At 42.6% G+C, this 8,340-nt stretch overlaps 1 long non-coding RNA gene and 1 other non-coding gene across 3 annotated transcripts; both read left to right on the top strand.

Moving 5' to 3' along the window:
* The first annotated feature begins 342 nt into the window (after positions 1 to 342).
* Positions 343 to 5,355, top strand: LOC113036216 (uncharacterized). 2 transcript variants are annotated; one of them, XR_013901546.1, is made up of 5 exons: positions 343 to 592; positions 2,024 to 2,143; positions 2,400 to 2,488; positions 4,125 to 4,296; positions 4,373 to 5,355. It is a non-coding gene; the product is annotated as an uncharacterized LOC113036216 (long non-coding RNA). The 2 variants fall into 2 exon arrangements; XR_003274429.2 differs by lacking the exons at positions 343 to 592; positions 2,024 to 2,143; positions 2,400 to 2,488 and adding an exon at positions 3,212 to 3,365.
* Positions 5,356 to 6,633: 1,278 nt separating this feature from the next.
* Positions 6,634 to 6,705, top strand: trnaq-uug (transfer RNA glutamine (anticodon UUG)). The gene has a single exon. It is a non-coding gene; the product is annotated as a tRNA-Gln (tRNA).
* The last annotated feature ends 1,635 nt before the right edge of the window (positions 6,706 to 8,340 follow it).

Below are 8,340 nucleotides of genomic sequence, written 5' to 3' on the forward strand. Positions count from 1 at the left end.
CAGTGGTTGCAGTGGAGAATGCTTGTGCCTGCGGAAGTCTACCACTAGTTCCTTGGTTCTACTGGCGTTGATCTGGAGGTAGTTCAGCTGGCACCAGTCCACAAAGTCTTGGGTTTGAACCAACCATTTTGAACCAACCAACCAACCATTTTGAACCAAGTCTTACAAGAAAATTGGTCATGTTTATTAGATTTGGAATGTGTTAATTCCCTTTAGTCTAGATTGTAACAGTTGGTAACACATATGGAGAATGTGTGTGTGAGCTATGTTAAGAATAAGTAAATACACAGTTGTAATACTGTAAAAGTAATGAAAGGAGTGCATAATTGTGAATTTGAATAAATAATGGCGGAGTATTCAGGAAACGGCAATCCACGTCTCCCTGTCTGATCATTTCTTTCCTGTTTACAGGACACATATATAGCTGTCTACAGGTGCTGCCACCTGTAACACGTACATTTCAACACTTTGGACAGTTCCCACACTACTTTTGTTGTGCATGCTGGAGTCAGTCTGACCTTTTCAAACCATAAAAGGAGAGACCCGGGGTCAGGCGCCCACTTTGACCAGAGAGAGAGACACAGAGACACAGGTGAACTGCAAAATTCAAAACAGGAAATGGCAGTTATCACCCTTGAAAAGTTGCATCAAGAAGAAGAAGAAGACGCTGAACATCTAAAAATATCTACAACAGATTAAAGCATTTGAAAGTCATGCCAATGAGAAATAAGAAAAAAAACAAAAACAAATGCCAAATTGCACAAGAACTGCACTAAAAATCAGTGGCAACATGCTTTACGGATGATGAATCCATATTTGAATAATGGAAAATTATGGAGTTATGAAAAAAGAAAAGTACCATCAGATTTTGATCCACCATGCAATACAATTTAGAAAACATCTGATTGGCAACAGCTTCATGTTTCAGCAGGAAAATGATGCCAAACACGCTGCAAATGCAGTAAAAGCATACCTGGATAGACAAATGAGTGCATCTGGTTATTAGATATTGGAAATAAGCCTGTTTATTTACTCTTATTTTTACATGCCTCGCTGTAACTCTTCAGCACATTTTCTTAAAAATGAAAGAAATCAACAGCTTTTCATTCCAGCTTACTGACTCAAGTCAGGTCACTCATTTCACGAAAACATGATGCTTTTTCTAGTAATAATAAACCAGTGATAAACAACGAGACTTCACTCTTTCTGCACTCTGAGCACAGCTGCTCTTTAAAAGTATTTTTCCTCTGAAAGAACACAGTTATCCTGCAAAATTTCTCCTTGTGATCTTTTAAAAAGATTTTAATCATGTAATAAGAAACTTTGGAGTTTTTCTTATTTCTCTTCTTCCAAACACAATATGAAAATAGATTTTTTTATTCAATTTTTTTTATTCAATAGAGACAGAGGACATGAGTTGAACATGAGCAGGCCAATGACTTGCAGCAAAGGGGACATGCTGCTTAGGTCAGCCAAGACAGTCTTTGTTTTGCCGCCATCTTGTGGATAAATGTTTTACCTGGGTGCAAAGACTAGCCAAGTGAATACGGACAGCCAGTGATGTGTAAACTGTGTCCTGCCACAGGCGACTTTAAAGTCTGCCTTATCAGTGGGTTATACATATATGCTGAGGTCAAAGGAAAACTAAATATACACACACCAGCACTTTGGTGAATTAACTCGAGTCTTTGCTTTAATCTGTGCTAAGTACAGTAGGAGGTTTGGTAGTACATATGAAGATAAGTTCACACATGCACAGAAACATCAGAAGACACATGACAGTATAGATATTTCTATTTTAGAAAAAAAAATCCATAAATTCTTTTTACATTTTGTTTTGCTTTGAATACTACAGATATTATTTGTCATATTATCGGTAGTGTTTGTAGTTGAATAGTGTTATATTATTATTATGTGTTAGGATTTGATCAATCCATGACGTGCACAAATGCATTCACAATGGTCTTTAAAAGCAAATACATTTTTTCTCTCTAACAGCTGCTGTATTTACTTTCCTCTTCAGTCCTTCCTGTACTTGGTCAACCTCCTCTCCTCTTCCCAGTCGGTGTGGCAACTGCTGGGCCGACAGTCTTTGGCCAACAAAAGCGAATACACCCTGAGGGAGATGCCAACCTCCATACCTGTAAGTGTTTTTCTTCTTCTTCTTTTCCACACACTGCAGTTTTTTTTGTCATCCATCTGAGGGCATGTTTGCACTTTTTAATTGGCCTCCAAACACCACCCACCCATTTGTTTTACTTCAAACGCATTCAAATAAACCCTCTCACACTGAGACTGATATACGTTCTCCACCTTACCCATTGTAAATTTCCACACAGTTTTCGTTTTGCACCCTATCCGGTGCATTCTTGTTCAAAGCCTCTCATTTTACTCCACAGGATTTGATTGACAGACTGATTGCCGTGAATTCGGATGGGAAGATTCATTCTCTCTTCCACTACGAAGAGAGTCACACATTCGGCCTAAGGTGGGATTCTTTTTTTTTTTTCATATTACTTAACATCAGTGGGGAAGTACACGATATCAGATTATCACCTGGTGACTGCACACACACTTCAGCCTCTGGCAATAGGAGACTGGCATGGTTCTTTATACTTTGATTACCCAGCATTGAAAGGCTGATGAAAGGATTTCTCTGGATAAGAGAGAAATAAGCTGGTGTGTGTGTGTGTGTGTGTGTGTGTGTGTGTGTGTGTGTGCTTGTGTAAATACTCACATCAGCCTGTACTTTGCATTCTGTGAGAGCCGTATAAAATACAGCAATGCATAAGTGTTTTGAATGAATAGAAATGTGACACATGAGAAGGTGTGTCTGTGACTGTTCCTGTATAACTTATTTTCAGACTAGTTAACAAGTTATGCTCCGGTCATTTGATGTTACCAAGATAGATGTCCTTTTGTAATATAGTTAAATTTTCTTTGTACATTTCATTTATCCAACATCATACATTAAGCCAAGAAGAGTTCATTATACTAACAAGAGGTATCAACGCTGGGCCAAAGTGCAGCACGTGGTTAAAGTTTGTAATCCAGCCGGGGTGTAAATATCACTCAGCAGCCAGTCGCAGAGATGAAGCAGGCAGCATCAACACATAAATCTACTCTACCCGGCTTAAATCAAAAGACCACCTCTGACTGAAAAGCTGTAGATTTTACTTTTTTGCACAAATTAATTCAGATTCACACTAATTCTGTTCACAGCTCCAACAAAATGAGGAAGAGGAGGGGGAGAAACACAAGTAGATTGAAGTACAATTGGATGAAAGTCGAGGAGAAGGAAGTTTAGGATGAGGAGGAAGAAAAGCAGCAGGAGCATCTTTAGGGATCCCTATGATGTCATTGAGGTTTATTTCATTAATATTGTCCTCTCACAAAGAAAGATGACTTGTTTTAGTTCACCTACCTACTTCCTGTATTAAATAGTGATGTGCAAAATGTTGTGGAAAACCACGGAGCAGGCACGTATAGTGCATCTGCAGGTAAATGAACATCAGATCTCTCAGACTAAAATCTGTATTATACTTTTAGTCTTAAGAACATATGTTGTATATTTATCACCCTTATGATAAAACCCATGTCAGCCATTGGTTTATGGACTTTGTATTTAGAAGCCTCAACATTTGCTTTATTGCTATCGCTATGTTGTTTTTTGTGAGCCTTTTAGGACCATATTAGGACAAGGGATCAGAATCTGGAGTCGTGCACACTACTGTTTCATTTAGCGTGTATCCATAAGATTTGTGCAGCAGATCCAAGTTGTGCCTTGAAAACAGGAAGGTTGTCTGCATAGAGGAGAACTTTAATAGCAGGCTTGTACAAAGTGAGGCTTTGTGCTCACATTTGCTGCAAACACTCGTTTTAATTCTGTTACCCTGTTTTGATGCAGAATTGGGTTGAAATCAGGCACCTTCTGTTTTAATGTGTTCTTGTGAATTGATTGTGTATCGCATACATTTGATTTGACTTTCTGCGAGACAACAGTCGTCCGCTGGCCAAAAAAAGTTTTCCAAATACCTCCACGTGATCAAGCCTGGATTTAGAAAACAATAGCAAAAAAAATCTGCACCTCCTGCTTCACATGCAATTTGTGTTTGTGTGTTCAGAGGCGGCGGCGAGAGGGGAGACCTCGGCTCATCCAGCTGGAGAGCCTGACCAGGAGGAGTCGAACATTAACTCTGCTCTTCCAGGGCACCCTGCAGACTTGGCTGCTGGCATTGGCGAGGGAGTGCGGCCGCCGCTGGGATGACGTGAACGCCAATCATAGGTCGACTGCAGGTATGCGAGTCAGACCTTCTCAGGAGGGTTTCACTTTTCTCTCTTCTTTATAATTGACCCTTGTTTTCTCTCTCAGCTCCTTGTCTCAGAGTGGGAGGGATTTGAAGCACAAAGGGAGGAGCTTGTCGTTTGGTTGGCTGATATGGATGTCCACCTGAGTGAGGTTGACCAGCTGACAGGAAACACCTGTGAAAAACTGAAACAACTGCAGGTGTGGGGTTGTTTTGATATGACATATATTTGATATGATACATACGTCATCCTAAACTGGACTAACAAAGAACCATGAGTCCAACATGAAACTTACCTTGCATAAGCAGGGCTCGCAAAATTTCAAAATCCCTGGTAGCCCTTCGGGCAGGCACTCTTCAGTTTTTGGTAGCCCAAAATAAATTTAAGAAGCCCAAATAAAAAAATAAAAAAAGGAGGACAGTTTTTTGATTGATGTTTTGTTTCCTTTACAATATTGTAAAGGAAACAAGACATCAATCTAAAAATATTTAAAACTCTTAGACTGTTGGAATTGGTTCTCCACTGATATAGAATTGCCAGTTTCAAGTGTATTTTGTCACAACAGTAAGAAGTCTCCAAAGGTTGATTCTGTTCATCTGAATGTAGCGTTTTCAGTGGGAAAAATGTCTCGTCACTCATCCAAGTGACTTCTTCAGTGTCAGCTGACTGCAGGTTTCCCCAATCTTATAAACAGTATATTTGCATAATGACTGAAAGTAGCCCCCTGAAGGAACAGTGGGCTTGGAGGTCAGTTCCTTCATCACAATTATGCAAATTCTCATGACCATTGATCAACAACCACTGATCAAAGACCCATGAGTACCAGGAAGAAAGAAGTGCCAAGATACAATTGTCAGAAATGGGATTCAAACCTACGCCTCCAGGTGAGACTGCGACCTGAACGCAGCGCCTTAGACCTCTCGGCCATCCTGACACATTGCAACAGCCAACTAGTTGAATAATCCCACGCAGTTGCTGATTTCCATTTGACATACTTGTATGTTAAGTGCATGTAATAAACAAATAAAAATAATTACTAAGAAAATATATTGATTTAAAAGTTTGTGTTAAATGTTGTAAGTCAGATCGAAATAGAAAGATCAGGTGTGGTGGACAGGAATGATTAGATGTCAACAACTTGATTGGATGGCCAAAGTGTGAAATGTGACGTCCTGTGAGGGAAGCGTGAAAAAGCGTGAGCAGGTATAAAAAGACATTCTGGGTTCTTCTATTTTGTCTTTTGCGAGATGAGCAGTTGGGAAGGTTGGATCTAAGAGGTTCACAGTTGAAAGTTCAAGCAGACACGCTAGAGGGGGAACCACAGCCCAACCTGTGAACTGGTTTCAAATGAATGCCCAGCTGCTTTCCTGTTGGGTGGAGTGGAGGAGTGGAGGATGTAGTTGCAGCTGTCCTGCAGGTGGAGGTGGTGCCGGACAAGCAGAGCAGCAGATTTGTGAGTGTTTTGGACTTGAATTAAAAAGACCAAGACATGCTGATGAGGCTGCTGTGTGATCTAGAGACAAGTATAAGGATGTGTATAAAGATTGGGTCTAGCTGTAATACTCAGGCTGCGCTACAGCATCTATTCACAGGTGCGATCCCACTACTGAGCGACACGGGGGCTTTGACCTGCTCCGACTCCAACCTGGGCCGGTGCACCCCTCCTTAGGTGACCTGGTGGTCTCAGGCTCCCCCAGGATCACCATATCAATGCCGAACGTAATGCGGACACCCGATCGACATAGCCTGCTGCAGCTCAGAGCTCCTGAGCTCAAACGATCCTCAAACCTCAGCCTCCCGGTAGCTTGGATTACAGGCACGCGCCAACGCACCCAGCGTGAAGCACTTACGTTAACAGGGCTTTTAACCATATCTGAGGTAACATCATGACACTAACCTGCTGCCCATCATTAGCAAAGTTGTAATGATGGGCAGCAAAGATGAGGAATGAATGGTGCACAATTGTTATATGCAAGTTTTTAGAAAGCTCGTGGTTAACCCAAGAGTATTTTGTCACAATATCAAGAAGAGTAAAGCTTCAATGTCAGAAGTGGGATTCAAAGCCACACCTCCAGGGGAGACTGCAACCTGAACGCAGCGCCTTAGACCGCTCAGCCATTCTGACATTGCAGTGCCAGTTTGGTGGAGGTTACCACTGTTAGATACTTTGGAAGAAACACACATTATCCTTCTCATAACACATATAGCAGCTGTTCAGCCATGGAAACGTAGTGCGAATAATCTACAATGTCATCCATACTGATCATTTGGCTGAATACTTTTAGGCAGGTTGCCATGACATGACAGTTCACACAGTTTCACATCGGTTCCATGGTGTAATGGTTAGCACTCTGGACTTTGAATCCAGCGATCCGCGTTCAAATCTTGGTGGGACCTGCTTATTGGGAGGTGAAACCATACTGCATGTCACATAGTGATAACTTGTTTTTGGTCGCCAAGCGGGCGAAGGCACTGCGTTCAGGTCGCAGTCTCCTCTGAAGGCGTTTGTTCGAATATAGCAGCTGTTCAGCCATGTAAACACATACTACGAAGCTCGTGGCGCCCACTTTCTGTGCTGACTTTGAGGTCGGAAGAGGTTTGGAGCTGTACAGTTAGTGAGTCAGCAGAGTGTTTGTGACTTTTGCGCACAAGCGCACCTCAGCACTCGGATACTCCAATCTGTAACTTTGTGTGGGTTGTAACTGAATTTCAGACAGCTCTTTAGTACCACATAGTGACTGACAAGTGAAGGAACTCTTTAGTGATTGACAAGTGTTTTGTAAAGGCAGACGTCATGGTTAGCTGCTTGATTTTATAAAGCTCTCACAGAAAACACAAGTCATACAGAAATTCAATGTGCCAGAGAAGACATGCAGTATGGTTTCACCCCCCAAAAATCAGGTCCCACCAGATTTCACTCCATAAGAGTTTCCTCTTTTCAAAACTCTCCCAATTCATCCAGTGACCCTGCTTGGCCAGCGCTATGGCTCTGGCGTGTCTTACTGTTTCCTCCTTTCGACACACCTCCTCCACCACCATTTTTTGACGTTCGGTTACAGATGCCTGTTGCCACCGAGGTTGCCAAGACCAAATCCTTCTCTGCCCTGTTGGACGCGACCCACCATGTCATTATGGCTCAGAGCCGATTTGGCCTGTAGCACAGACGTGGCTGTGGTCCACTTCCTCCCTGTTGCTAGGGTGGGAGCAGCGCCCCTCACTATGGGGTCCCGGGAGTCCTTGAGTGACATCTCAAGCCTCACTCAAGGAGTGCAGTGTTGTTAATCCGCCTGAGGTCATTAGCCAAGTTTTGCCTTCGTTTGTCAAGTTGCCAGGTATCATTGAGGTCTACATTATACCACCGTCCCAGGCTCTTGATGGACATCTCTTAGACTGTTGGAATTGGTTCTCCACTGATATAGAATTGCCAGTTTCAAGTGTATTTTGTCACAACAGTAAGAAGTCTCCAAAGGTTGATTCTGTTCATCTGAATGTAGCGTTTTCAGTGGGAAAAATGTCTCGTCACTCATCCAAGTGACTTCTTCAGTCTCAGCTGACTGCAGGTTTCCCCAATCTTATAAACAGTATATTTGCATAATGACTGAAAGTAGCCCCCTGAAGGAACAGTGGGCTTGGAGGTCAGTTCCTTCATCACAATTATGCAAATTCTCATGACCATTAATCAACAACCACAGAGAGTTAATCCCATACAGCTTATGACAAAATTTGATCCGAAGTGATTGATGGCCCTAATCACGACCTTTTGACCTCCCGCCCCTCCCCCCCGGAAGCGTGTAATGAGCGTGACGAATCGCATCCGGAGAAGGGGGGTGGGAAACCCCCCGCGTGACGAATTGCATCCTGAGAAGGGGGGGTGAACCCCGGAAGCGCGCCATCTGTTGCTAACCGTGTCGAATTGCATCCTGAGAAAGGAGGGGGGGAACCTCCGGAAGCGCGTCATCTGTTGTTGGGGAAAAAAAAAGTTTTTAGAGGGAGGGGGAAACCTCCGGAAGCGTGTCATCTGTTGTTGGGAAA

The sequence above is a fragment of the Astatotilapia calliptera genome, chromosome 14 (genome assembly GCF_964374335.1).
Source record: "Astatotilapia calliptera chromosome 14, fAstCal68.1, whole genome shotgun sequence".
NCBI lineage: Eukaryota > Metazoa > Chordata > Actinopteri > Cichliformes > Cichlidae > Astatotilapia > Astatotilapia calliptera.